Source organism: Lycium barbarum, chromosome 12 (assembly GCF_019175385.1).
Source record: "Lycium barbarum isolate Lr01 chromosome 12, ASM1917538v2, whole genome shotgun sequence".
NCBI lineage: Eukaryota > Viridiplantae > Streptophyta > Magnoliopsida > Solanales > Solanaceae > Lycium > Lycium barbarum.
In genome coordinates, this window is record NC_083348.1 from 34,865,844 (window position 1) to 34,891,741 (window position 25,898).

The 25,898-nt window shown below is 40.8% G+C and overlaps 1 long non-coding RNA gene across 1 annotated transcript; it reads left to right on the plus strand.

Annotated features, from left to right (window-relative positions):
- Positions 1-4,043: 4,043 nt before the first annotated feature.
- On the plus strand, positions 4,044-25,881 carry LOC132621329 (uncharacterized). Its single transcript, XR_009575497.1, has 5 exons — positions 4,044-4,163; positions 4,426-4,461; positions 4,599-4,678; positions 24,717-24,770; positions 25,551-25,881. It is a non-coding gene; the product is annotated as an uncharacterized LOC132621329 (long non-coding RNA).
- The last annotated feature ends 17 nt before the right edge of the window (positions 25,882-25,898 follow it).

The following is a 25,898-nucleotide window of genomic DNA, read 5'->3' on the forward strand; positions in this document are numbered from 1 at the left end:
AGCTAGACTTTCGCACTTGCTTTTTAGTTTATTTTATTGTTAGACATTTTATGCTATTATTTATGAGCAGTGTTCATTAATTAGTTTAAGTAATTGAAATTGTCTTGATAATGGGTTAAGGGATTGGTTCGCCAACAATAGGACAAGTGTAGGTGCCACTCACGTTTGTTTGGGATGTGAAACTTGTAGAATGGGGATTTTATGTCACGACCCCACTTACGGGCCGTGCGGGCACCTACCGTATTACTAACTAGTAGGCGAACCCTTACCAACCAACCCAGTATTCATCCATTTTATAATAAATAATTTCTTAAAAATCACAAAGATTGAAAGTAAAAGCTCATACAGACTCTGTTTTAAATACAAGAAAATTGAAAAGAACTTCTCGGGACCTAGTCTAGACATGTACAAGAGCTCCTACTACACAAGGAAAACAAATAAATGACCCAGCCTCTGCCTGGAGTGAGATGAGCGAGGCTGTAGGAGAATGCTTGGTAATCCACACAAGGAAACTTCAACTTAAACCTGCAACATACCTACACCCAAAAAGAATGCAGCAAGAGTAGTATCAGTACATCACACGTACTGGTAAGCATTATCGGTCGACTAAGATTAGTTCACGTAACACAATATAAAGTCAATAACATAAGTAGAGAAGTCAACGACCCTCAAGACTCTAAATATAGATTATTATATCGTCATGAACTTACCTTTCTACTCCAAGATATTCACTTCTCCTATCCCCATAAAATATTTGGTCATCTAACTAGTCATTGAAATCCCATTCCACCTTCCCTTAAGCCAATTCAATAAGTCTCATCTCCTCATTTACACTAACATCTAATTTCTAACTCTTAGCCGTAGAGCTTTTCTATCTAATTCACTTACTACGATACGATGCACCCATGGGACGAACTTACCATTTACGATATTTCTTACACTTACCGTCATAATAATCACCACCTCACACAACCTCAACCAAATCATAAAAGATACATAATGCAATGTGATAGACTGACGATACATATATAAGGACATAGCAGTATGAGATGTAATACAATGCAGATGAAATGCAAGGGCCCAATCACACTGTACATACATGCTGACTGATGTCATTGCGAAGTAGTCATAATATGCAGGGGACCCATGGTGTCCATGTACCACTCCGCTCTGAAAAGAACCTCGGACGCGAATCCACATCATATAAATATACTCACAGTTACATTACTGTAACGACCCTTCTGATTTTTATGGTAAGTTAGAACTCTGTTGGAAATTTCGAGGCCGCGGTTGGATTCGTAGGGTGTCTTTTTGTATATGTGCATGTTTGTTTTGTGTTTTTTAGGACTTGGATGAAATGTGGGGTGATATGGGGAAAAACTGGACAAAAGTCGAGCTCACTGTCCAAAATGTACCGCTGTGGCGGTACTTGGACTGCTGCCAGCGGCCAACCTTTTTCGTTGGTGGCCGCTGCGGCGGGCAGGGTACCGCTATGGCAGCACCACTATAGCGGTGGATGGACCACCATAGTGGTCACATCAATTTCATGGTAGACAGCTATAGCGGTCACTTGACTACTACCTGTTACGCCCCTCGTTCTCGTCGTAGTAGAACCTATGGTTTCATCGTCGGGTATGCCCTTGGAATTGAGACTCGTGTTCAAGTTCTGTCAGTAGAAAGTGTCTTACCCCGTGTACAAAGGTACCAGCAGGTGTTCCTGGCAATTTACGGGATTAGAAGTTGAACGAATCGAATCGACGTGATCTGAACTGAACTGGAGAAGTCTGCAGACACAAGTCATTGTCGATGGGTCATCGACATGGTCAACGGATTGTCGTTGTGCAGTGTCGATAGGGTTCCATAGCTGGAAATCTACAGGCGTACTCGTCCGTCGAACCGCGCCGCTGTAACTTTTTAACTCCGAGTATAAATATGTGGTTCACGAACTTATTTTTTATTTTCCCCCATTCCAAATCAGAGAAAGACTAATATTATCTCTCCTAATATTTCCTATCATAATAGTGGAGGTTTGATAAGATCCGAACCCCGTAAACCCGAGCTTGTGTAGAAGAAGTTTGATTCTAGGGTTTCTTCAAGGTTGTGAAGCTTAGGAAGTTGGAGTTGAAGTGATTCTTGGAATATTAGATCCCTCAAGGTATGTAAATGATTTCTACCCTTATATTTGAGTTAATTATCAAGAGTTTTAGTGATTTTAAGTAAAGAGAGGGTATTTGTGGAAGTAGTAAGTTGATGAAGGTTAAGGTAGGGATTTGAGGCTATTTTAAGAGATGATTGGGGGTAGATTTGAGTATATAACTAGTTATAAATGTTGTTATTGTTGTTGTGGTTGATGTTGGATCAATTGTGAAGTTGAAAAGTTGTTAAGCTTACAAGGAAAATATTGTCTATAATTCATTAAGCTATATATCTATCTAAAGTGGGTTAGTAAGCAAGGTAAACAATCTAATGAAGGCCTATGTAATCTTAATTGTAGACTTACGAGCTCAAGAGGTAGAAGTTGGACGATTGGATATATTTCAAGGTATGTTAAGGCTATCTTTTCTTTCCTTGGCATGATCTCATGATATGAGCCAATGAGCGAGTAAGCGAGCCTTCATATTACTCTACTCTTAGAAGCACTAGGAGTACTTCAGTCTTTGATGTTCATGTACTATGTTTATGATGATTCCTTCTGTTCATGGGTCTAGCTTTATATATCCAGTTCTATGTACACAGTTTATTCATGCATTACATTCATTATATATCCACGTATATTAACCCATTACCAGAAGGTGTTATATACGCGAATATTAGATATATATGTGGGGTATGAGAAAAGAGATAGGCGTTATACACGCATTAGCACCTGATCAGGTGGTGCACAGTGATGATGATATTTATGATATTGATTATGGCCGCAGAGGAGCCGATATGATATGATGAGATGCCATAGAGGCTTGACATGCGTTATACACGCATACATATATCAGGCGTTATACACACGCATATATCTAGATGTATGATGTTCATTGATAGGCATGAACATGCATATTATGCGCCCACAGTGGCATTATCAGTTATATAGATTCATGCAGATACATACAGATACTAGTTCTTACAAGTACATGCAGATAGTTATTTCAGCTGATGAGTTCAGATCTTATTCGTGATTCTTACATATATATGTTGTTCTTATGTCTTACATACTCAGTACATTATCCGTACTGACTCTCCGTTGCTCGGGGGGTTGCGTCCATACCTGCAGGTACAGGTAGACAGGCAGGTGGTCTAGCTTAGTAGGACTTTTATCCAGCAGTGATCTGTGCACTCCATTTGAACCGGAGTTGCAGTCTATTTTGGTATGCCATTCTTTTGAGATGTACATAGATGGGTATGATGGGGCCCTGTCCCGTCCTTCTACAACTTCCATTCCAGTAGAGGTCTGTGGACAGTTGTATGTACTAGTCAGATGATGTAGCCTTGTCGGCTTCTATTCTTTTGTGTACAGTATATATAACAGCCTAGCTGGCTTGCACTGTTCTTTCAACATGCTTATGTATATACAAATTGGTCAAAGTTCTTGATGTCGCCTATTTATGAGATCAGTTTAAGCCACTTATGGGCCCTTGTTGTTTAGTAAGATTCAGATATGAGTATAGGGGTCACTACTGGAAAATGAGCCTATGGCAACAAACTTATTAGCAATGGTTACACAACTGTTACTGTAGATCGTCTATTGCAACAGTTCCAATCGTTGCAATAGGACTTCGAAGCTACTAGAACATTTTGACTCTTAAACCGTTGCAATAGTGTTTGAACCGTTGCCATATCTCTAGTTATTGCTACAGTTTTGTCCACCGTACCAATAGATGTATCTAATGGAACACATTTTGGGTAAAAAAATTCTATTGGTACGGTTTTTAGTGCCCTCGTTATTTTCCCTCCTAAAATTTCACTAATCCCTCCAAACCCCCCAAAAACTTTGTACTCCTTTCTTTTAATCTCTATTTGTCTATTTGTTCTAAAAACTAAAACAAAGTTCCAAAATGCTGAAACACCAATTCATATCACAAAATTGCAAACCCTTTTAACACCAACTCTTATCACAAAATTGCAAACCCATTAACACCAACTCTTATCACAAAATTGCAAACCCATTCAAAGTAAGTTCTCTTTCCTCTTCGCTATCTCCATACCATTAGCTTATTGCTATTAGCGTTTTCTTTTAGGAATTTCAAACAAAATATAGAAAAGAAAATTTCAGGAAAATGTTAGTATACGATCCATTTTGTAGCAGCAACATAAAATCAATATTGCATATTTGATGTATGAAATTTCTAGGATTTTTTTTGTTGGGTCTTGTTCTGCAAAATCTAATTGATTTTGATATTGATGTGCTTTTCTTGTTGGGTTATATTTGAACAGCGGACACACCAACACTTTACGATGTGAATCGCAGTGGTGAGGCTTCAATTGAGATTCTTTTTCCTTTTCTCAAGTTAAATTGTTTGTTTTTTATTCTAAATCCCATTTACCCAGAAAAGATTACACCTTTCTTAGAATTTTTTGATTGATTTTGGTCAAAATTTTCTGTAAAGTTTGTTCGAGTTAGTCGATTGAGGTCGCTTACCAGTAGATTTGATATTTAGCTCGGTTGATTTCGTCTGCTTCTCTCCAGGTACTCCTTCTGTCATAATTTTTTTTTTTATTTTACAATTCTCAACATTTTATTCTAAATTGTAGTCCCATATTCCTTTGATATACACTTTATGCCTGAGATGCGTAATACAATTTTTGGGGTTTGTTTTTGGGAGTTTGTCCCATTATAATTTTCGAATTAAATTTTTTAGTGTTCTCTTTGGTATTTTTCTTAAAATTTATTCTAGATTGGTTTCTTCTTATGCTGCAAGGAAGTATTGAAATTTTGGAGATTTAAGCTTATGTGTTTGCATTCTTAAGAGGAATTATACTCTATGCTTAAGATGCGTAATTGGTGGAATTGAGACACTTTGAAGAATTCTAATTCATTAGTCATTTTATTGCTATCTTTGGGTTTAAAGAATGATGTCGATACAATTAGGTTTAACCGTTAATGGTTATGTTAAAAGAAGCAAATTTTAAAAAAAAACATTTGTGGTTATTGTGTCTAGCGTTGTTGCTTGAATTTTGGATTATTTTTATCTGTTAAGGTTTTTGGTTTTGGATACTAGGTTTAGGTTGTCATATACATTAGAAAAGCTTTTTAAGCAAGTTTTTCGAAAACAAAATCTCGTTGTAATCAAGTAAGCAATTCATGCACAATTATTTCGAAATAAATTAAGTTTCAAAATAGAAATTCCCATAGTTTTATTTCATCAGCAAATCAAATTTTAAATGGCAGTCAGCCCTTTTGCCTTTTGTCTGACCATTTTGGCTTAAAAGCCATTTTAGTTTGATCCAATCCATCTGCATCCCTTGTCTGCAATTTCAGTGGCATATCAACGGTAAAGATAAGTTTTTTCTCCATCACTTCAATCTTTAGAATCTCCTTATGCAAAGCTTCAAGGGTCAGGTTTCCTCCATTTTTGCTCTTTTACTTTGTTGTTTGATTTTGGTTCTGCTGTGAATCTCCAAATAGACGAGTGTCTCGTTATTTAAATGCCTTAAAAAGTATTTACTTAAATAAGGGGTAGGGGTTTATACATTATATGGCATGAGCAAAAGCATCAATGACTAAACAAACAAAAGATTTAGGCTATCTTTTAGCTGACAATTACCTGATAACCCATGAGAAATTGTTGATAGCTTTGGCCTCTTTGCTGTATTGAATAATTACTGACTTTACACCACAAGCCCTTCGTTCAAGAAATGATCCTGAATCCTGCACGTTGAAGATAAATTAAATTTTATCTTTATAATCTCTTGCTGCTAAATACATTTTTCTGAAACTAGAGATCGTAAGTCTAAAAAAAGGTCCTTACTGTTAGTTGCAACTCTGGAAAACCAACAAAGGAAATAAAAGTACGTTCCGATAAGCCAACAGTTGCACTTAATAATGAGATGTTGTTTTGTCTCTTTATTTAGAGAAACTGTGTTGTCTAATGTAAATGTTGTATCTTGAACCGTTCATGTGCAGAATCTACAATACTTGTCTATTAGAATACTTTAAGAGGTTTTTGTAAATTCATATTTTTGAGCTGCTCAAAGTGTTGACTTGTGCTTCACATAGAAGCATCGGTGGTTATGACCTCCTATCTGGAGATATTTCTTTCAGTGTGTAGCTTGGGATTAGGAACAGTATGAAATAAAAACCTATGGTTTCTTTTTTCCTTTTCGGATACGGAAGCAGTTTTTTACTTTACTAGCCAAGCCATTAATATTCGCAAGTAACATTTCCATAAACGAAGTGTAGAATCTGCAAATCTAATCACTCTTGTAACTAATGGTACAGTGGATATCTCGAAAAATTTCAAATTTGCATTAGGAAATATGGTGTTTTTGTGTATGCATGTGTCTGTTTTCCTCATTATCATGTACTTAATAAAAAATAATTTGTAATAGTAATTGTCTACTGTATCTTGCTTTTCATTCTGCCTTTGGTTTTTCATCATTTCTTTTAATAAAGTCAACTTGGCATGATGCCTAGGGCTGATTTTATATATTTTTCTCAGCGCGAAACAAATAAAGAGTCTTTACTAATGTAGCCAAAATGGCTAATAAAGATGCAAAAATTAATCTAATGACCAACTTAAGATTTATATGATATCTTAAGTTGGTGCTATAAATTGCTAATATCCTACTAACTAGAAATCTGAAAATTACATTGTAAACTATAAGATAAAACGGTTTTTGGTCATTAAATGATCAAACAACTGTTTTAGTAAAATGTATAATTGCCATATATCCTCTGCATCTGCCAAATATTTGCATATATGGCATTATCTCATGTTGTAGTTGTATGAGCAATCTGTTGCATATCTGGTAATCTTTCTCTGCTGCAAAATCTTGCATGTAGTAGCAACTTCTGCCTTTCTCACTTGAAACTTGAAATTGCAACTTTGCTTGTGTAGTTGCTGCACCAAAACCAGTAGAACTAATATATCCCATATCATTTCCTGAATTTGGATCAATAAAATAATAGTAATAGCCTACATTGTATGAAGTTTGTATCATATCATATCCTACATAAGTAGGACCATTAACACAAACACTAACCACAAGTCCAAAAATCCTGTTGCCAATATAAATCAGTACCAGTAGCAGCTGCTTGCATAATGACCAGTAACCAAAATTCCTACTACCAGTATATATCTATGTAGCCTATTTATTCCATTTTCCTTATATCTGCTATAACTCTCATATCATTTCTAAGCTGAGTAGGATCAATAGGGCATAGCATATTATCAAATTTTGTCCAGAGTTGCATCACTTCGTTCCCATTTGCTTAGGATTAGTGGCACAAACATGTTCCAGTTTTCCTGATTTCCTGTTGTTGTTGTATTTCCATGCAAAACTTAAACCTGCAAAAAAGAAAATAGTGTTAATGTAAAAATTTACCACCATGCTCTCCTCCCATAGGATTTGAACATGGTGATAAGGCCTCCTTGCTATCCCACCACCAACAACTATCTTCAGTATCACCATCAGGCATGAATTTTTAGCATAATTACAGCACTTGTGACCTTGTCTGACTAGCAACACCCTACCTTTTGCAACTATTGTACATCTACAAGTCCCAAACCAAATCCTGTTGCCTGCAAGTTTCCATGGAAAACTTGTTCCCACCTTACCAAGTCTCATGTCATTTCTTGTGATAAAGACAGATATATAAAACTCCACTTCACCATTTTTGGATCAACTCATTTCTTAACTGAGTAGGATCATTGAACCAATATAGAACCACCTCATTTCTCACATGAACAGGCTCCATAATAAGCATGATTCCTATATTATTTAGATCTTTGTCCACCAGTAGTATGCTCAAATTTCCACAACCATCAGTAACACTAAAACTGGCGATATTGTTTTTCCTCCCATCACCAGATGACATTTAGTAACCAATTATGCACCACATCATTTCCAATATAAATTGGATTAGTGAAACACACAATATAGATGGTCCTGGTGTCTTTACAACAACCAACAACCAGCATCAACCACTTTTACACTAAATTGCCAAAAACACCCCTGGCCCTGCTGCAAATGAGCAGTGCAGCCTTTGTGCTAAATTTCCTGAATTCAACTTGAAGAATACACCAGTCAACTAAATTCCTCCTCTGAACCTCACCAGCAATCAGCATTAACCAACTTTGTATATGGTTTTTCATTATTTTAAACTCGGAAAAAACCCCAAAAATGTTTATATTTGAAATTGCATGACACAATTTTAAGTTATGTATTATGTACCCGGTTATATGCTTACCTGCATGTTCTTCGTTCACAAAAGTGTGTAAAACATGGACTAAGGACTTCACACTTAGTGTAGACTTCTCTTCCGCCAAATCCTATTGGATATTGTTATGTGGATATCACACATATTAGTAAAAGGAAACAGTTCCTAGAAGGCAGTTATTTATATGCACTTAGTGTATATTAAGGATCTTTTGAATTTACCCGGAAGTATACTAAAGATAATCAGATACATCCTTTGTAGTATTCATATGCTCCAGTATTACGTCTGATTTCAGTGAAGTAGCATCAAATTGTGGAACAACCCCTTCAAATTGTTCCCATTTCTTAGTTGAGTCAAACTTAAAAGGTTGGTATTTCTATTCTTGTGTTTAATTGCGTGCTTACCTATTACAGATGACCATGCGGACAATTAGTTTCTTCTATGGTTTTAACCCAAATCATAGCTCTTCTCTAAATTAGGGATAAGGAGATGATTTGGCATCTCTACATTTCTTTTCATCATAAATGGTGTTGTTTGGGAATAGATTTGAAAGGGTTAACTATACATAGAATTGAAATAAACATTTTAAGGATATTTTGAACCTTTTCCATTAATAAATGTATACTATTTCCTCTTAACATGTTGTTCTTCTTCTGTTTATTGGTTATCATGACTTTTAAACTCCGTGATTTGCTTATGTTATATAGGATTCTAATGGATAACGAAGATAAAAGTTAGATGAATTGCCTAAGATGGACGAATAATTATAGTCGTGGAGTGAACAATTTTCTTGATAAGCCATTTGAATGAGCATCTCAAGGAAATGAGATATTATGCCCTTACAAAAAATGTGTTAATCGCTATTGGCACTATAGAAATATTATGGAGGATCACTTGGTTGTTGAAGGGTTCGTTGATGGTTACACCAAATGGGTTTTCCATGGAGAAGGGTTTTCCTCGAGAAATACACCTCCTCCAGTCAGTGATGATAAAGGTTCTAACTTGCGTGACGATATTGATGGACTACTTCATGATACATTTAGAGATATAGAGGGTAAGTCAGGTCATGAAGGAGTAAGAGGGTTTATTTGAAGATGCCAAGAATATTTTTAAATTATTGGAGGAAGGGAAACAAGAGTTATATCCGGGGCGTGAAACTTTCACTAAATTGAGTTTCACCATTCGGTTGTACTTGCTAAAATCCTTGCATGGGTTGAGTAATATGGCATTTTTAGATATGTTAGTGTTGCTAAAAGAGGGATTTCCCTTTGCTCAGCTACCGGAGTCGCTCAACAAGGCTAGAAACATGATAAAAGATTTGGGCAATGAGTATGATTATGAATATGGACACAAATATGTATATAGATATGGATACATGTATATGTATAGATGTGTATGTACACGAACTACGCAAGAACGACTATGTAACTTAGAAGTATTTATACGTCGCCAATGAAACCAAGTAGGTACTTAAAAGAGGAGTAAGAGGTAAAACAAGGATGATGTAGTCATGATACTCCGGGTTAGTTGAAGGAAAACATATGGTAATTTGAGTTGAAATGTTGAGTTGGGATTATCGTTAGGGATGTATACGGTAAAAACTGGATATGAGTCAAATCGGTGAGACGAGGGACTGAAGGAAAAAGGTTACCAGAACATAGGTGAAGACTTTCATTCTGAACCGGAGGAACGCTCTAACCGGAGCTGAGCAGGGGCACCGTTTGGTCCGGTTTCTTCACCACCGGGTCGGTCGGGGCCGTTAGTCCGAATATCCGTGGCTATTGGTCCGGTAGAGCCGTTGCACGTGAGCCACGCATCAGTAGCGTCCTGCCATGGTCAGCCACCAACCATGCGTGTGTCAGACGGCACAGTCAACCTAACCTACTCAGAGTTGTCCTTCCTCTTATTTTTTAAATGATTTGTATTGTATAAGGCCATCGAGGCAACACTATAAATAGGGATGATCCCTCTCCTTTGTGGGGGTTGGCTTCCACACATCAAGAACACTTTGTAATAGCAATATATATACAAAATCTCTCTCTCAAATACCTGATTTCGGTCACATTTGTTGTGTTTATTTCTTGCATCTCCTCAATCGAATAACACTCATACATTAGTAAACATACGAGTATATAACAAACCATAGATTATCATTGCTCTCGTCATATTGTATCTATATTTATATCTTCTTTCATCAAGTAGATTGAGATTTGACCACATATCTTATACCCACTCACAAATTTAATTGATTATCCAAATTCGGGGTAAACAGTTTGGCGCCCACCGTGGGGCTAGGATAATAGTGGCATTTTGTCTTGATCCCAACCTTACTCATCTAAATCAAAAAAACCTTCTGTTCATATTTGAAAAAACGGACTAAATGGCTGACAGTGGGCAATCCGGTCACGTTAACAACAACGAAATCGTGGCCAAGAATGAAGGAAGCGGTCCATGAGGACCACCAAACCCATCTGATCCTCACCCCGTTAATTCGAGGGAGGGCCTCAACCAACGAAACACCGTAGACCAGGAGAATACCACTTTACCGGCCACTGATCCTCTAAATACCCACAATTCTGTTACTCTGTCCCAGGCACAGGATCGGAAAGAACCGGGTACACCTAATGATAATATCGACATACGCTTAATTTTTGAAATGTTTTAGGAGCAAAGAGCGGCGATTTCCGAGCAGGGAATCGCAATAGCCCGGCTGCAGAACGGAGGGGATACAACGACCCCGAAAAAAACGAGCGGTGTTGCTAAACCCAGAAGGGAGGAGGCACGCATTATTGAGAGCAATGGATCCGGAGCTGGATCCTCAATCGAGATTCTAAAAATGCTCGAAACTTTGGCAAAACGGGTAGACACGACCGATAAGAGGGTCAAAACGTACAACTCTCGAGTGGATCAAATCCCGGGGACTCCGCCTTTACTGAAAGGGTCGGATTTGAAGAGGTACATCCATAGGCCTTTTCCTCCGAGTGCGGCCCCAAAATTAATCCTGAAGAGGTTTAAAATGCCGGACATCCAGAAATATGACGGCATAACGGACCCGCATGAGCACGTGACCTCGTACACATGTGCCATAAAGGGTAATGATATGGAGGAGGATGAAATTGAATCGGTACTGCTGAAGAGGTTTGGGGAAACCCTGTCAAAAGGAGCATTGACGTGGTACGACCATCTACCCAAGCATTCGATCACCTCCTTCGAAATGCTCGCCGACGCCTTCATCAAGGTCCATGCCGGTGCCAAAAAGGTGCAGACCCGCAAGGCCAATATTTTTCGTATAACCCAAATAGACGATGAGTTGCTGCGTGAGTTCGTCAACCCGTTCCAGAGGGAACGGATGGAACTCCCCCCGGTTCCAGAAGAATGGGCCGCGCAAGCTTTCACAAAGGGGCTCAATGTTCTAAGTTTAACAACTTCGTTCAAATTAAAAGAAAGCTTGTTGGAATACGAGGCTGTGACATGGGCCGATGTTCATAATCAGTACGAGTCAAAGATTCGGGTGGAGGATGATAAATTCGAGCTCCCCCCGGAGCCAATAAATGTGGATAGAAGTTTTGAGAAACCAAGGAAGGGTTACGAAACAAAGGCCGAATCATCGAAGGAAAGGTATCGGCCATACTTCCATTCGGAGAGGCAAGGTTTTAGGTCAAAAAAGTCAGGGGTGAGCCCGAGCCGTTTCTCAGGTCGGGGTAGTAAACGTGTCGAACACCCATCAAACAGCCGGGGGCTCTCATTCAGGAGAGATGCCGGAAGTTCTGCCGGTAATAAGGGTTTGCCAAAGATATCGGAGTACAATTCCAACGTTAGTACTTCGGGCCTCGTCTCGGCCATCGATCGCGTCCCGGATGTAAGATGGCCCAAAACTATAAGGTCGGATCAGGGACAACGGGATCCGAGCATGGTGTGTGAATATCACGGAACCCATGGTCACAGAACCGAGGATTGTCGCCAGTTGAGAGAAGAGGTAGCCCGGTTACTGAAGAATGGTCATCTCCGAGATCTGCTGAGCGAGCGAGCTAAAAGTCATTACAAGGAAAGGGAAGCTCATCGAAGGGCCGAGCCGATCAAACCCCAGCATACAATCAACATGATAGTTGGGGGTATCGATGCCCCTCGGGGACCGGTAATGAAACGGTCCAAGGTTTCTATTGTTCGTGAAAAGCGCATCCGAGATCACTCAGCCGGGGGTTCTATTTCCTTCGACGATGAGGACGCGGAATGCATCATTCAACCGCACAATGATGCATTGGTAATTTCTGTACTTATCTTTAAAACTAAGGTTAAACGTATTTTGATTGACCCAGGTAGCTCGGCCAACATCATCCGATGGAGAGTGGTCGAACAGCTAGGGCTGCTCGATCAGAGCGTACCGGTGGCCCGGGTACACAGCGGGTTCAACATGGTGAGCGAAACCACTAAGGGGGAGATCTCATTGCCTGTAAACGTCGATGGCACCATTCAACAAACGATGTTCTACGTGATCGAAGGGGAAATGAAGTATAATGCATTACTGGGCAGACCCTGGATACATAGCATGAGGGTCGTGCCCTCAACACTGCATCAGTTGCTGAAATTCCCCACCCTGGAAGGGGTGAAAACCATTCGAGGTGAACAGCCCGCTGCAAGGGAAATGTTCGCAGTAGAGGAAGCAGCGCCTCGGCTCAAAGAATCGGTTTAGAAGGAAAAGGATGTAACCGGAGGAGAGGACGCCAAATAGCAATCAAAGCACACCGGGTCAGATCCAGGGCATGGAGAGGATGATTTCGAGGTACCCAGATCGTTCGTCATGCCGGATGACTCGGATGCAACCAGGTCAACTGTAGAGGAGCTGGAGCAGATCATCCTGTTCGAGTACCTATCGGACAGAAAGGTATACCTGGGCACGGGGCTTACCCCGGAGCTCAGGAAAAAGTTAATTGAATTTCTTCGAGCTAACGCCGATTGCTTCGCATGGTCGCATATAGATATGACAGGTATATCACCGGAAGTAGCAACTCACAAGCTCATCTTGGACAGGAAGTTTACCCCGGTGAAGCAAAAAATAAGGCCCATGGCGGAAGAGAAACACGCCTTCGTAAAAGACGAGGTAACAAAGCTTTTAAAAATAGGTTCTATCCGGGAGGTAAAGTACCCGGATTGGCTTGCTAATGTGGTAGTGGTGCCCAAAAAAGGTAAAAAATTTCAAATGTGTGTCGATTATAAAGATTTAAACAAAGCATGCCCGAAGGACTCATTTTCGTTGCCTCACATCGACAGAATGATCGATGCGACGACCAGACATGAGATGTTAAGTTTTCTCGATGCTTACTCCTGGTATAACCAAATTCGGATGCACCCGGGGGATCAAGAGAAAACGTCCTTCATCACCCGGTATGGGACTTACTGCTATAATGTGATGCCTTTTGGCCTAAACAATGCCGGTGCAACTTACCAACGCCTAGTTAATGAGATGTTCGAAGAACAAATAGGAAAAATAATAGAAGTTTACATTGACGATATGGTTGTTAAATCCCTGGAAATAGAGGACCATTTGAAGCATTTGCAGGAAACCTTTGACGTGCTCCTCAAGTATAACATGAAGCTTAACCCGGAAAAATGCGCCTTCGGTGTCCGATCCGGAAAATTTTTGGGTTTCATGGTGTCAAACCGGGGTATTGAAATCAACCCGGACAAAATCAAGGCCATCGAAGATATCGAGGTAGTAAACAACGTCAAAGGGGTACAGAGGCTCACCGGAAGAATAGCGGCGTTGAGTCGCTTCATAACGAGGTCTTCGGACAAGAGTCATCATTCTTCTCCTGACTAAGGAAGAAGAACAATTTCGCTTGGACACCGGAGTGCCAAGAATCTTTACGAGAACTGAAGAGGTACCTGTCTAGCCCCCCGCTGCTACACACACCGAAGGCGGACGAGCCGCGTTTTCTCTACCTTGCTGTCTCAGAGGTAGCGGTAAGTGGCGTTTTGGTCCGTGAAGAATCAGGTACACAATTCCCTATCTATTACGTGAGTAGAACTTTGGGGGTTGCGGAGACCCGTTATCCCCATTTGGAAAAATTGGCATTGGCATTGGTAAGCTCTTCCAGAAAGCTCAAGCCCTATTTTCAATGCCATCCAATATGTGTAGTAACTACTTACCCTCTGAAAAATATCATGCATAAATCGGAATTATCAGGTAAGTTAACCAAATGGGCTGTAGAAATTAGCGGTTATGATATCGAGTATAAACCTCGAACGACCATCAAATCCCAGATCTTGGCCGACTTCATGGCAGATTTTACCCCGGCTATGGTCCCCGAGGTCGAGAGAGAGCTTCTGCTGACCTCGGGAAAGGCCTCGTGCATTTGGTCTCTACACACGGACGGGGCCTCGAACCTCAAAGGTTCCGGGCTAGGGATCGTCCTTAGGACCCCGGCCGGGATGCCATTCGACAGTGCATTAGAAATTCTAAATTGACTAACAATGAAACCGAGTATGAGGCTAAGATTGCAGGTTTGGAGCTGGCTCAAAGTATGGGGGCCAAAATAATCGAGGCAAAGTGAGATTCGCTTTTGGTCGTAAACCAGGTGAATGGCGTCTTCGAGGTCAAGAAAGAACTGATGTAGAGGTATCTTGAAAAAACCCAAGTGGTACTTCATCGATTTAAAGAATGGACCATGCAGCACATACCGAGCGAGCAGAACAGCGAGGCCGATGCATTAGCAAATTTGGGATCCTCGTTCGAAGGGGAGGAAATCAACCCCGGTGCGACGGTGCACTTGTCAAACACAGCCATAGAAAACGGACACGCTGAAATAAACACTATGGGTCTAACTTGGGATTGGCATAACAAATACCTCGACTGCTTGCGTGATGGTAAGCTCCCAAATGACCCAAATGAATCACGGTCACTAAGGACCAAGGCTACCCATTTTTGCTTGGTAGACGGCCAATTATATCGGCAGTCTTTCTTCGGACCACTGGCCAAATGTTTGGGCCCCGGGGAGACGGAGTATATGATGAGAGAGATGCACAAAGGGACATGCGGCAATCACTCCGATGCCGATGCTCTGGTCCGAAATATTATTAGGGCCAGTTACTATTGGAACCGGATGGACGAAGACTCAAAACATTTTGTCCGTAAATGCGATGGGTGTCAAAGGCATGCTCCGATGATTTATCAGCCCGGAGAGTTGTTGCATTCGGTGGTGTTACCCTGGCCTTTCATGAAGTGGGGAATGGACATCGTCGACCCGATACCATGGGCACCAGGTAAAGCCCGTTTTATTTTGTTTATGACTGATTATTTCTCCAAATGGGTTGAAGCGCAGGCCTTTGAAAAAATCAGAGAAAAGGAGGTCATCGACTTCATATGGGATCACATAATCTGTCGCTTTGGCATCCCCACCGAGATAACTTATGATAACGGGCTCAGGTTCGTAGGCGGCAAAGTTAACAAATTTCTCGAAGGGTTGAAGATCAAGAAAATTGTATCAACTCCGTATCACCCGTGTCCAACGAATAAGATAATAATCCAAAACCTGAGGAAAAGACTTGAATCATTAAAGCATCATTGGAGAGAAATATTACCGGAAGTGTTGTCGGCTTACAGAACTACGTCAAAATCAAGCACGGGGGAGACTTTCGTCTCGCTGGTTTACGGGGCTGAGGCCCTTATCCCCGTAGAAGTTGGCGAACCGACCCTCCGGTTCCGATATGCAACTGAGGAATCAAACAAGGAGGCCATGGCCGTAAAACTCGACCTCACGGACAAGCTTCGCGAAAACGCGTTGGTCCGTATTGCCGCTCAAAAACAAAGGATGGAAAGGTACTACAATCGGAGCCCCAATTCTCGTCATTTCCAAGTTAGGGACTTGGTGCTCTGAAAAGTTACCTTGAGCACCAAGAATCCCAACGAAGGAAAACTGGGCCCGAACTGGGAAGGACCTTACAAGATAACCGAGGTAACGGGCAAAGGATCATACTAGTTGGAGTCTATGGACGGACAACGGCTGCGCAATAACTGGAATGTGGCTCATCTAAATAGATTTACTGCTGAGGTAAGAATACCCACGTTTCCTCTATTTTTGACCTTTCTTTTTTGCAGAAAGCCAAGTACCAGGCAGAGAAAGGAACCCGAATCTGAAAACACGTGTTGCACTCTTTTCCTTAGTACGGTTTTGTCCCGAAATGGGTTTTCCGACAAGGTTTTTAATGAGGCAACAAGTACAACGTGTTACTTGACAAAAATAAAGGACGAATGCCTGGACTATCGAGGTCACGGCTTCCGAGTGGGGACTTAATAGCACTCACCCGACCTTTCAGCTCGGATAAGTGCTAGGGGGATACTATGCCCGCATCGAAGATTACCCCGGTCAAAGAAGACGGAGAAACTCAACACTTGCTACGGCAAAATTATCCCGGCTACAGGCCATAGCCTTCGATATAAGGACGAAACGATCATAATGAATCGTGGACCATTTAGCATTCGATGTAAGGACCAACCGATCATAATGAATCGTGTCCCATTTAGTATTTGCTACGGCAAAGTCAAAAGGAATGAAAATTCTCATGTGAACAAACATTTTGCAAGCACAAAACTATCGAACGTTCAGACAACAATATCTCGGGTGTCTTTCTGATAAATGGACTTTACCCCGGTGATAACCGCTGTATTTCGACACTGCTTCATTCACATGCCCTATACAGGGCACAATGGTCGAAATTCGACAAAGGCAACGAGGCCATAACGAACCGAGCCAAAATCATTAAAAAATTCGACTAAGGCAACGAGGTCACAGTGATCCGAGCCAAAATTTGATAAACTTCCCCAAACGGGGACTGTTACGTCAAAATTTAGCCAAGGTCGAAGAAATACCGACCATAAAATATTGCCGAAAAAATACCGACCCTAAGGAAATGCCTATCATGTTTCGGTGACATCTGAATTCACAACGCATCGGGTAAGTCCTACGGGCACAGTGAATTAACGACTACGAGTCTACTTGTTCTAGAAAAGTGTTGGGTAAATCCTACGGGCTTGATGAACTAACGAACGCGAGCCAGCTCGCCCTCAAAACGGACCAACACTTCTGGCAAAAATAATAGCAAACATTCAAACAAGGAAACCAGAAAGATGCATTCTTCATTTATACAAAGGGATGTTTTTTACCTCAGAAAACCAAAGTCCTGCAAAGGCAAAAAATAAAATAAAGATAAAAGCCAAGTACAGGCCCTAATCCACTTGGAATGGCTGGAACCGGAGCGCTCAGACTCTGTCCGGTCAGAATCATCGGAGTCGGAACCAAGAGCATCCTTAGCCTCTCCTTCGACCCTTTTAGCCTCGGTAATAAGGGCCGGAAGATCGGTAAAGCTATGCTCGGCTTGCTCGAGAGTAATCCTCCTGGACTTACACTTCTCGTGCTCAGCAACGATAGTAGCCTGAGCCTCGGCGGCCTCGACGCTCTTCAGAGCCTCGTCCAAATCAGCCTCGGCCCGGGCAAACTTCGCTGCTAGGGCATCCCAAGCCTCCCCAATAACATCCTGCATCTGGATGGCCGATTGAAGCTCGGCCTGGAGGTTGTCATTTGCATCGGCCGTTTCCTTAAGTTCGTTCTTCAGATCATCGCACATTCGGGCCCTGCTCTCCACTTTCTCTTCGAACACCCTAGCACGCTCTTGATACCGGGCACTCTCAAATTCGAGCAGCCGGTTCCTCTAGGCAAAGCTCGCAGCATCCGACTTCACCAAATCCAGCTCCTCCCGGAGTTGGGAGAAAGTGGTTTTAAGCTCACCAAGCCTCGAGGAAATTTGGGCGTTATCCCGGCTAAGGCCGATCTTCTCAGCTTTGAGGCTCCGATTGTATTCGGTCATGGCGACCAGTTCACTCTTCAGCTGAAGGTTCTCGACCTTCGCTACGTCAAGCTCGGGCTGAAGATTGGAAAGAGCGACTGCTCAGCTCAACTCCTCCTCCTTCTCCTAAAGAAGGTGAAGATACTTCTCTGTTTCCCGGCCCTGAGCATCCAATTGGCCCTTAAGATCATCCATCTCTTGCTGGGCGCGGACGAAGGCCTCGTTAACAAGCACCACACTCTGCAAAAGAAAGCAAGTTCAAAACTTGAACGGGACAGGGTTAAAATCCTCAGTAAAGGTGTGCAGAAACGGCTTAAAATCCTACCTGAGGGCCTCTTTCTTTTGGCAGCAGCAGCAAGGGCACGAGACGCACCCGTTGAATCGAACTCAGGTGCTGACGCTGTGGGTTCAACGCCCGACTCCGGTCTTGGATCCACCGAGCCCTTGGGAAAACCTGAAAGCCGAAGAGACAATGAATACGGATAGTGAAAAATGCAGTGAACACGGGTAAAAGCAAAGTACTACCGTGGTTTTGGGTGACCCATCGGCCGCGTGACAGGTGGGCCTATGTCCGGTTGTCGTGGTCATACTGGCTGAGGAGTACCGTGACCCATTTATTCAGGTTACGGACGACTGGAGGAATGTATCTGTTGGCTAATAAAAATAAGAAAAGCAGTGAGGAAATAGGACCGAAGAATGACAAAACATACAAAGGCAATAACTCAAAGTTCAAGCTTACGCTTGTTGTTCCACTCTTCCGGAAAGGGCATGAAATCGTTCGGAATAATGTCCGAGGTCCGCACCCGGGCGAACCGCTCCAACCAGCTTCGGTCTCTGTCTTCATCCATCTTCGAGAAAAAGGGATTCCGGCTGCGTTTTGCTAGTTTTATTACGCCGCCCCAGAATAGCCTCGGGGAATATAGGCGTGATTAGCCAATAGCCGGAGACACGCCACGACCCTCCAAACAATCGGACCGATTTGGGCCATGGTCACGCCGTAAGTCCGATACATGTCTAAGATGACTGGGTCGATCGGAGGGTCGAGTTTGAGAGTGAAGGGGTAAGTGTAAACGTACAAAAAGCCTTTCCGGTAGTCGGTGACTGATTCGTCTAGCCCAGGGGCGAAGACTTGAACCAAACGCGTATACCACCCGCAGTCAGCCCGGACCAGGTCGAGCCTATCCTCGGTAATGGAGGAGGGGTATCGCCTCACGTCGAACCCCCTGTCGGACACCGACGAAGGTTTTTTAACCTTGAGGTCTTTGTTGAAGTTGGGTTTGGCTGGTATAATATCTGAGGCTATAGGCTCGAAGGAGCTCTTATCTTTAATTGGATACGCAGCCTCGGTTCATGGGGATGAAACCGAGGGAATGTCATGGGAAGTGGTTTCAGACATTGGGAAATATGAAAGGAAGAAGTTGAATGCATTCAAAAGAGGAGATAAAGAAGGCAAAAGAGCGAAGGGAACAGTCAAAAGGTTAAAAAAATGGCAAAAGCTACAGAAGGAAGCAACAATAGGCGAGAATAACAAGTAGAAAAGGTGGCGTTATCGATCCTTTTCACGTAATGCAAGTAGCAGATCAACAAGAATCGAGTTTTTCAGATGATTATGAGCAAAGATATCGAATGTGTAAGAGGCGGAACGTTTGAAGCAGAAAGGATTAATCAAAGAACTAAAATGTTCAAATGATGAAATGGAAGGGCCTTATATAGTCATCGGACTGTGGCGGTTACGACTCCCCAGCCAATCCGGGAGCGCCACGTGCCCCCCATAATTAATGAGAAGCGACTTGAAACGACGTGTATGCGGCGGTTGTCAGAGCGGACCATCCGGGATAGGACACGTGGCCACTGAAAAGGGGAAACGTGACGTAACTGTTCCCGCCAAAATAAGAAGATAACAACGAGCTAACGGAGTCGCCGGTTTCGTGATTCATCCACTCCCCGTTACTCTGATAAGTCGGTGATCCGGGAAGTGTGGGGACTATCTGTATATGGTAAAAACCGGATATGAGTCAAATCGGTGAGACGAGGGACCGAAGGAAGAAGGTTACCAGAACATAGGTGAAGACTTTCATTCTGAACTGGAGGAACGCTCAAACCGGAGGAACGCTTGAACCGGAGCTGAGAAGGGGCACAGTTTGGTCCGATTTCTTCACCAACGGGTTGGTCCGTTAGTAAGAATATCTGTGGCTATTGGTCCGGTATAGCCGTTGTGCTTGAGGCACACGTCGGTAGCGTCCTGCCATGGTCAGCTACCAACCATGCGTGTGTTAGACGACACAGTCAACCTAACCTACTCAGAGTTGTCCTTCCTCTTATTTTTTAAATGATTTGTATTGTATAAGGTCATGGAGGCAACACTATAAATAGGGATGAACCCTCTCTTTTGTGGGGGTTGGCTTCCACACATCAAGAACACTTTGTAATAGCAATATATATACAAAATCTCTCTCTCAAATACCTGATTTCGGTCACATTTGTTGTGTTTATTTCTTGCATCTCCTCAATCGAATAACACTCATACATTAGTAAACATACGAGTATATAACAAACCATAGATTATCATTGCTCTCGTCATATTGTATCTATATTTATATCTTCCTTTCGTCAAGTAGATTGAGATTTGACCACATATCTTATAACCACTCACAAATTTAATTGATTATCCAAATTCGGGGTAAACAAGGGATAAATAGGACAATTACTTGGAATATGACGTAAGTACATGCTATACGCTTCCTACAGTAGCCCGGGGGTGTGAGAACTTACGAATGCAATAAGATCACTAAATGAAAGGGAAGTTTAGTCCCCCATGCTTTAGGCCTTATGAGATTGTATGTAAAATAGGCAAGGTGGCTTATGAGTTAGATCTACCAACCATGCCTCGATGCTTCGTAAATATGTTAGAAATCCTACTAGGATCATGCCAGTAAATGATGTTCAAGTAACAGAAAAGTTGATCTATGAAATGGTACCCATTGCCACATTAGATAGGCAAGTACGAAGACTTCGAAATAAGGAAGTATCTTCAGTCAAAGTCTTGTGGCGGAATGACAACCGAGAGGAAATGACTTGGGTTGCGGAAGAGAAAATGAAATCCACGTACCCGCACTTGTTCCAACCCCCAGAAGAGATTCATGGTGAAACACCAAGATTTTGAGGTATGTATGCTTACTTTTCATGCTTTTGGTCGTGTGTGGCCAATTTATAGTTCTATTGTGTTGTGGCCCTGTGAGGGAATATTATTATGGGCTATTGTGACAGGATGGTAGTGCCATATTACAGGGGAAGCTCTGGCAAATTTTTTATAAAATTCCCGAGTGTTTAACATTCGAGGAAGAATGTTACACCTTGGAAAATTCCCCATTTACGTACAGTGAATAGATTAACGAAGAATACGAGTATTTGATATTTTAATAAGAAAGGAATGACGTTTGATGACCCTAATTACGATTTCAAAGGCAATTGAGATAAGAGAATAAAGTTTGCCGAGAGAAGGCAAGGCATGCGATGTGTATCGGAAAGAAATTATGAGTAACGAGTTAATGATAACTAAATGGTGCTTTGGAGAAGAGTTATAACATCCCTTAGATTGTTAACGAGGTGATAAACAATTGCTAGGAAGGTTCCTTATGGATTGGAGATCAAACGAAGTGACAAGAAAAAGATCAATGAAAAGATGAGTTATACGGTCGATTATACGGACCGTATAATATTATACGGCCCGTATAATGGACCGTAGTATTGTCACAGAATGAAGTTGTTGAGGGGTTGATTTCACGGTCACTTATACGGACCGTATAAAATTATACGCCCCGTATAATATGCCGTCAAATGGACACAGAATGGGATGGTCACTAGAGCAGTTTTACGGTCACTTATACGGACCGTATAAATTTGTACGGACCGTATAAGTGTCCGTATAATGACGTCGGGTCAGATTTTAAGTTTCAAATAAAAGACCCAAGTTCATTTATTTCATTTTCATTTTTCATTCTCCACAACTCAAGACTTCTCTAGAAACTTCCACACATTTTATATATAAGAACTCATGAGAAACTGATGATCAACTTCACCAAATCAACAAAACTAAGTGTGGGAAACACATTAAAGTTCATCTAAGCCAAGGAATTCCATGAAAGGTGGAACTAGGGTTTTGTTCAAGTGAAGTATTTCAACTCAAGGCTTATTCTACACCATCTAAGGTAAGTTTTATGGTATTTACATGTTATTTGAGGTACTTGAAAGGTTGAAACACATGGATTGTAGAAGATATAGGAAACGGGTCATGAATGAGTGAATAGTGTTAATTTTTGTAGTAGTAGTATGGAGTGAATTATGAATATTGGTACGTTGTGATTGTAAGTATGTTGTGAATGACATTTAGAACATGGAATAAGTATTATATGTGAGAAAAGGCAATAATGAACTATGACCATGATAATGGAGAAATTGGACTAAAATGGTGAACTGTGAATGATGTAGACGAATGATGATTGTTGTTCGCGATATTGTGAACGTTGTCATGGATGTTGGGAGTTGATATATGATATGGGGAAAAGTTGTATAAACAAAGGAAATGCTGCCCAATTTTCTTTAGCTTTAGTAAGCACGTTTAAGTAATCGATTAGATAATGTTAATGTGAATTCTCTTGAAGGTAAAAACATGGGCATTGAAGGAGAACAAGCAAGCGATAGATTAGCTAAACGAAAAAGGTATGTGAGACTAGTCCTTTCTTTCTATAGCATGAATCCGATGTCATGATGTTTCCTTCTTCTCCATGAATCCTCTATATCCCGGAAAGCTAAGAGTCTATGTTAATGAATAGCTACATGAGATAAGAGATACATTACGAGCCCAATAATGATGATGATGATGAGCTTAAGTGTTATACCCCGTATTTTTACACTTCGAATTATTCGTAAAGGAATCGACGCGAGTTAAAGGCGAAACCCTTCCCGGACACGGAATAGGAACCCTTAATTTTTAATTTCTAAATTAGAATTAATCGTTTATAAATTGTATTTAGTGTAAAAATATTATTATTGGAGATTACTAATTAATTAATTGTGATTAGATTATTAAGTGGGAATTAGTAATTAATTTAATTAATTAGAATTAATTAAACAAGTGGGGCCCACCCGATTTGTTTTTTTATTTTTAAAAAAAAAACACAAGTCATCAAATTTAGTGACACCTTAGGGTGCACGTGTAGGATTAGGAAAGACCATATATATAGTCATAACAAGTCGTGAAATGCTCATTTCATGAACTTGTTCAAGAACCAAGCCAAAAAAAAAAGGAAAAGAGTTTGAGGAAAAAAAAGGCTCTCGGCCATGGCTATGTAACCGAGCAGTGGTGGAGAAAAAAATTAAGATTTCAAGTGTGATTAATGTGTCAAGGTGTTGTAGATATTCAAGTGATTAGCAAGGTTAAGAAGCTAATTTGTTAAGGTAAGAATTGATCATTTTCTATATGTTTAAGGATGAATTTGGATGTGTTGTGAATGTGCAAATGTAAATTTGATGTATGAAATTATGTATGTTGGTGTTGGAATGTTGTTGTTGAAGTTCAAAGTTGAACCGTGTGATAGGATCATATGAAGTAAGGATGGTATTTTAAGATTATATTATGGTTGTTGCTATCATAGATTACATAGTAAAAGAATGAAAAGAATTAGAAAGTTAAAGGTGAAGTTGTGTTGATATGAACATGTTGTTATTCTTGTTGAAATGTAAATTGAGACCGTGTAGGGACTGTTTTGGGTAGGAGGTGGTGAACTAATTTTACTTGGTGTTTCGATTGTTGTTGTCATGAATTTTATGATGAGAATAAAAGTATTTAATGGTTAGAGTTGGAGTTAAATTTTTTTATAGGCTGTTGTAAGGATTATAGTGATAATAATGTAGCTTACTTGCATATGAATAGATGATGTAATTGTCGTGTGGCTGCTGTTGTAATTTTACCAAAAAATAGATGAAAAGATTGTATGAAATAACGTGTAAGAATCGTATGTGGTTTGCTTGGTGTGTTCGTAAGTATTCGCAAGATTTTCAAGCACCTTTTATGTCGTAGTTAGGGGCTGTTTTGTTATGTCGTTGTTGTTTTTGTTGAGCTTGAAAGATTAAGTGTAACTAAAGTTATACATGATGTTATTGTATTGGTTGGGCTGTTAGAAGATCGTTTCAATGAAAACGTTAAGACTGTGGATCATTAAGGGTAACTTGAATATGTAGTAGTCGTATGTGGATTGTATTCGAATATTATGAATGTGGGCTGTTTGGAATGTAGTGCGGGCTGTCCGGAGTGTTCTCGAATCCTGTTTTGAATGGTCTCAGATTAGCACTTGAACGTGTGGTTATTAATGTTGGCTCTGTTGTTATGTGGTTGGTTTGAAAATAAGGGAAACGTCGTCTAATTATCTAGAAAGAAATTACTAACGTTAGAATACGTTTTGAATCTCCCCGTAGCTTAACCGTAGTTCTTGACGTCTTAATATAGGTTGAGATATTACTGGGCAGCGTATGCGTATTGTGTGGAGAATAAGCGGTAAAGGTATGTAAAGTTGACCCTTCTTTCTTTTTGGCATGATCGTTATGAAACAAACAGACAATGTATATATATATATATATGACTCCAAAGAACTCTTATTCTTAGAGCCACTATGATGGCTAATGTTGTTGATTTCCAGAAACTATTTTATTATGTCTTGATACATGTATATAATCCTTGAGGTTCTATTTTTTTATAATCCACAACGACATTGGAAAGGTATTTGATATGATTATTTTCTTGGTTTTCAAATGATAGTTCGTTTTGATTATTCTATTGAGTCTCAGATATGATTTAATTTGCATATGGTTTCTCACTACTCTGCTCGTGCATGCCTCAATATGTCTTTCACTGAGTCCAGGGCCGGGTATGTTATCGTGCACAGTTTCACTGCATTGTTCACCGAGTCTCTCACTAGAGGGCCGGGTACGGTATATATATATATGATGATATGATGATATGATGGTGTGATGATATGATGATATGATGATGTGATGATATGATGATATGATGACATGTTATGGCGGCCAGGAGGGCATATGATTACTTTATTCACCGAGTCCCTCACTAGAGGGCCGGGTACGGTATATATGTATATGATATATGATATTGACATGCATGATTTATGCTTCGAAGGCAAGTGTTTTGGTATTCTGAACATTGTACTTGTTCCTGTACTCCTTATTTCAGTTATGATTCTTTTACTGTATTTCATGATTTACATGCTCAGTACATATTCCGTACTGACCCCTTTCTCCGGGGGGCTGCATTTCATGCCCGCAGGTGCACACACTCGCTTTGGTGATCCGCCAGCTTAGGATTTCCTTTCTGCTGTCTTGGAGAGCTCCGTCGTTTCGGAGCCCAGATTTTGGTATAGATCCCTTTTGATATATATATGTATATGTTGTCCAAGGGTACGACGGGGCCCTGTCCCGTCATATATTACTGTTGATACTCTTAGAGGTCTGTAGACATGTATGTGGGTTGTATTTAGACGTGATCAGTTGTGTGTATGATCAGTATGCGTGTTCTATCGTTGTAGCAGCCTTGCCAGCTTGCATATATTGTCATGTTGGGGTAGCAGCCTTGTCGGCTTGCTTGTGTTATTGTTTCGTAGTGGCAGCCTTGCCG